This window comes from Chenopodium quinoa, unplaced genomic scaffold (assembly GCF_001683475.1).
Source record: "Chenopodium quinoa cultivar QQ74 unplaced genomic scaffold, ASM168347v1, whole genome shotgun sequence".
NCBI classification, from domain to species: domain Eukaryota; kingdom Viridiplantae; phylum Streptophyta; class Magnoliopsida; order Caryophyllales; family Amaranthaceae; genus Chenopodium; species Chenopodium quinoa.
In genome coordinates this window covers 4,822,521-4,828,471 of record NW_018744502.1, presented here as the reverse complement: position 1 = coordinate 4,828,471, position 5,951 = coordinate 4,822,521, and positions in this window count along the sequence as shown.

Sequence of the window (5,951 nt, the reverse complement as noted above, 5' to 3'; positions counted from 1 at the left end):
TGAATTTCCCAATACCCAATGATGGGTATTTATAGGAAAATGTCCCCAAGAATTCCCATCATCTTTCAATGTGGGATAGTTGGTAAAATATAAAAATAAGCAATTAATTTAATTCCAAATTAAATTAAATAAGCTATGCAATAGTCAAATGACAAGTGTTAACATGATGGAGGGAGTAGGTTAGGACCACATACCCATCCTTGGAGAGCAAGCATAAACCCACAACCTCACATATATGGTCAACACAAGGAAGACCGACCACATGCCTTGGGCCTCAAGGCTCACTTAGTTGGCGGCCTTGCCCTCGACTGGGCCTGCTATGATGTCGCAAGCCCACGCGAGCTAACCGACTGCTGTTAGGCCTGCTCGCGTGCTTACGGGCTGATGCTAGGGCTGCTAGCATTGGCCTGCTCGCATTCTTGCGAGCTGATGCTAGTGCTGCTAGTTCGCCCACAAGGTAACGCGCGCAAGGCCCCCTTACGAGCTACGCATGTCCGGCTAGCGCACACGCGTGGTTGTTGGGCCTGTTGTCGAGGCTAGTCCATGGCTAGCAGCCATGCTAGCTAGCACGGCCTAGTCCTCGGCTGGCTCGGCCAATTTGAGGCTAGGTCCGATGACTTGTCATTTGACTTATTTTCTCGTCTCATCGATTCCTTGAAACAACTCGACGTTCAACGCTCTAAGCTCGGAATCTGACGTCTTTTTTCATAAAATCTCTATCGACATATTTAATCTTTTAGATTAATTCGTCGTTTCGGTTCGGTTACACAATTGGGCATGACCCAAAGGGTTCAGTTAAGATTAAGCTAATATTAATTAATCATTAATATTACTGATCGGAAGCGGCCTCCAGCTAGGCATTTTGACACTTGACTTCACTGAATAATTAGCTTTCTAATTAATTCCAAACTCTCTAATGGAATAATACACTTGTTCGAAGGACACTATTCCTTTCAGGAAGAAGCAAAGGTGCCCAAAACAACTACCTCGCCGGTAGAAATGAACCACAACCAGCCGTCAAAGCCAACGCTAGAAGACCGCCTCACCCAAATCTAGTCTTGGATTAAGGAAGGAAAACCCTAGTCTTAACTTCACCTTTACCGCCAGGAAAACAATTAACGATATTCCTTTCGACGGCGGCGTTAAGAATAGCCTTGCTCCTCAATCCGTTGGTTGAATAGAAACTAAATCACTTGACGACGTCGCGAAACCCTGGTGATCGTTAAGAACAAAACCTCTTTGCAACTTCCTTTATTTCTATACCAAGAAAAATGAAAAGAAAACAGAAAAAAAAAGCAAGACGTTGAAGAAGATGGCTTGCCGGTGATGGCTAAGAGACAAGCGCCGATCGTCGGCGAGCGGGGAGCGAAAAGATGGGGAAGTAATGGAAAGGCGGTGGAAGGATAAGGATTGGGTTTCTAGAGAGAGAGAGCTATTCAAAATTAGATATGTGTAAATTTAGTGTACTCTAAAATAAGTTTAAATCAATAAAAATTAGTAAATATAAATAACAAATATAATTGACAATTAGTAAAATTAAATTTTAATTAGTAAAAATAATTGTAGTTCACTAAATATTATTTTAATTCAGCAAAATAATGTTAAGAGAATATGACCTAAGTATCTATTTTTTCTTAAAAAATTATCACGTTATTTTATCATAATGTTCTTACTTTTTACCTTCTGCCTATAAATTAATCTGCTACTATCCAAGATCTTTGTGGCATTACGTACATTGATACATACCTTCATTACGTCATTAATTTTTGTACATATTTCCGATCTGTATAAAATTCCTCTACTTTTGAGAATATTACATCTTTTTTCACTACCCTTGATTCCCCTAATGTATGAGGAATGACCACTTATGTTGATAAGATGAAAAGAGTAAGTAATTGCTTTTACTCCTAGTGTAATATACTTCCTTTTTTTAAAGTTCACACATATATATTTTCATGTTTGCAAATACATATATGCAATTATTAATATTTTTCAATTATGAATGAATAAAAATTATATATTGTTGAGATGCATTAAAATAAATCTAGCAAGATTATACAATAATAGATTTTAAGCTATTTCGTATGTGCATGTAAATTCAAAAATACAATTAAGCGAATCGTAAAAATAGCGTTAAAAGTAAAATTTTGTGAACTAAAAAAGATATAGTAACTAAAGCAACATATATCGTAAAAACAAAAGCAGATTTGTAACCACATAGTATTTTTACTATAGTAATACAAGTGCAATCTAAATGGTTATTTGATTCATACAAAAAAAGAGAAATTCGAGTATTAATAAATTAGATGAAAATTTAATCAATATAGGTACAATAATTGCATGTGTTTCTTTTCTATGTCACTCCGTATTGTTTAGTTATGCAATTTATCAATTTACACGTTTAACAATTAATATCTCTAACTATTAAGTACAAATTGAATATTTGGTATTCTTAACTAAAGCATTTAGCCCATTAGCACAAATTAAACAAGATTGGTATCGCAATAATTACTACGATGAGTCATTTTCACTAATATCGCTTCAAAACCCTAACAAAGTAATTGTATACGCTTCCTCTAACATTTCATTCTCATCCCAATTATTAGGAAAAAAAAGTGTGTGATATCACGGTAATTTTCATTAATTATTTTTATTTATCTTTTTGTTCATATTAAAAACAAAGTCATATCGTTCTTCATATATTTTTTGTCTTTAAATTGTTGAATGGAAATATAATTATATAGTTTTAATTTTAATATGATGAATATACATTCAGTGCATTACCATGGGTTGGAAATTATTTGGAAGCTTCCCTCAAATTGTAAATAGTTGCAAAATTCCAAACATGAACATTACATAATGTAGAGGAACTGTATCAACCAATCAAATATATACTCTACAATAAAGGAGTTAGTTTTATAATTTTCAATCACAACTCTCAAAATCTTCAATTTTCATAATTTGTGAACTCTTTTTCGCAGTTGTTTTTTCCCCTCCAACATATATAATTTAAAACTAAGAAATAGCTTCCCACAAAACTTCCACTTCTACTATAATGAGATTTATGTCTAATGATTTTTTTTCTTCTAAACATAGATATTTGTTCTGCATTAGCACATGCATGTATACTCTATTAATATTAAGTTTTAAATTTGAGCACCGTAAAACAAGAATGTAGACTAAAAGTCCAAAAACAATGCAAAATCAATAAAACTTATGAGTATTGTATAAAGTTAACACGTGTCAACTAAAGGAAAATAGAAAAAGTATGTTGAAAATAATTTAGGAAAAATACAATTTAATAATCCCAACTATCAACGATTTACTTTTAATAATCCCAACTAAGGTTTATTTTTTAATAATCCCAACTATGGGGTCAGTTTGCCTCCAATGGTCCCAATAACCGGTGACCAGCTGAGAGAGTTTTTTCTTTTGTTTTTTTTTTGTTTCGTGTCAACATGTGAATAGTCCAAAATTAAGAATTACAAGAAAATAAAAAAAATATAAAACATAAAAAATAAAAAATAAATAAAAACATTTTGTCCTTGTAGCATAATAAACGGTGTTATAAATCATCCTACACACTAATCTCATGCGGTCATTAGTCGTCCAACTTTCAAATGATCTCGATTAGGAATGATTTTGATAAGATATTCAACGTTCACTTAATAGGGTGTTTCTTTATCCAAGACATTGTCTTGATACCTTATTTGAATATCCTCAAATTGAATGGACTCATTATTTAATTCTAAACCACATTTAAATAGAAACGGAGTGATAATAATTTGTGAAAAATTGAATTACTCCATGAATGAATGGTTTAACATAGTGTCTTAAATTAAAATCTCAAAATTAATTAAAACACGTATAATAGAGAAAATCAATGCCAATCTTCAATATGCATTATTCCCATTACCTCAATGTGCTTGTTATATTTCACTTGAGGCAAAGGTTTAGCTAGTGGATCGGCTACATTGTTGTCCGTTCCAATCTTACAAATTCTGATTTCATCTTCGGACTTCCATTCCCTTATCATGTGAAATTGCCTCTCGACATGTTTGACCTTCTGATATTCCCTTGGCTCCCTGGTCTGAGCATTAGCTCCATTGTTATCGTAATAAAGATTTATTAAACCCTTGATTAAGGGTACAACATCAAGTTCACCAACGAACTTACGAATCCAAACTGCTTCCTTAGTTGCTTCTGAAGCTGCCAAGTATTCGGCTTCAGTTGTAGAATATGCAATTGTGCTTTGCTTAGCACTCTTCCAACTGAACGCTCCTCCATTTAGACAAATATGTACCTTGATTCCGACTTGAAGTCGTTTTTATCAGTCTGGAAGCTTGTGTCGGTGTAACCTTCAATAACCAAATCTTTACACCCACCATAGACCAGAAATGTATCCTTGTTCCTTTTTAGATACTTTAGGATATTATTGGCCGTAGTCCAATATTCCTCTACTAGGTCTGATTGGTATCGGCTCATAGCACTCAAGGCATACAATACATCTGGCCTAGTACATATCATGGCGTACATGATCGATCCAATAAGCAAAGCATATGGAATCTGATTCATTCTCTCTCGCTCATCAAGTGTCTTCGGACACACTGATTCTTGCTGAGAGTTGCACCATGAGACATGGGTAGGTGGCCCTCTTGGCCTACGTCATATTGATCGTGCCATATCAATATAACTATTTTTCCTTAATCCAATCATCCTCTTAGATCTATCCCTATAGATCTTGATGCCCAATATGTACTGTGCCTTTCCTAAGTCTTTCATTGAAAAACACTTTCTAAGCTAAGCCTCTCCTTATTAAATGGACTTCTTAATCTTGCATACCTTCTCAGCATTGTTTGGATCTACAAAACCTACCGCCTGTGTCATGTACACAGTTTCTTCCAACATCCCATTAAGGAAGGAATTTTTGACGTCCATTTGCCATATCTCACAATCATAATATCCGGCAATTTCTAGGCTAATCCAGACGGACTTAAGCATGGCGACTGGCGAAAAGGTTTCATCATAATCAACGCCGTGAATTTTCCTGTAACCTTTTTCCGCCAATCTAGCTTTGTATACATATACATGTCTATCTTTGTTGGTCTTCAACTTGAAAATCCATTTGCAACCGATAGGTGTGTAACTTTCGGGAAAATCAACCAAGTCCCAGACTTGATTTTCAAACATGGAGTCCATCTCGGATTTCATGGCTTCTTGCCATATTGCAGAGTCAGGGCTCGTCATAGCTTGTTTGTATGTCACTGGCTCATCTTCATCCATAACTAGGATGTCTTGATTCTAGGTTAAGATAACACCGAGGTATCTGTTTAGTTGAGATCTTGGCCTTTGCGACCTACGCAGGGTAATAGATTGAGAATTCGTGTTGTCATTTTGACTTTGACCATTTTCAATAGTTGCTTTCAAAGCACTTTGATTGTCAGTTTTGCCAGGTTAACTTTGTTGCTCACCTTCTTGAACTTCATCTAGTTTGATTTTTCTCCCACTTGTCATTTTGGAAAGATGCTCCTTTTCCAAAAAGACACCATCTCGAGCAACAAATACTTTGTTCTCAGATTGGTTGTAGAAGTAATATCCCTTTGTTTCTTTTGGATATCCCACAAAGAAACATTTGTCAGATTTTGGTGCAAGCTTGTCAGATATGAGTCTTTTGACATATGATTCGCAACCCCAAATCTTAAGAAAAGACAATCGTGGAGGTTTCTTCATCCATAATTCATATGGAGTCTTTTCGACAGCTTTTGACGGAGCGCGGTTCAGTGTAAGTGTTGCGGTTAGAAGTGCGTGTCCCCAAAAAGAGATAAGAGGATTGCTAAGACCCATCATTGATCGAACCATGTCTAACAGAGTTCGATTTCTCCTCTCGGACACTCCGTTCCAATGAGGAGTTCCGAGAGGTGTCAATTCTAAGAGAATTCCATATTCTTTCA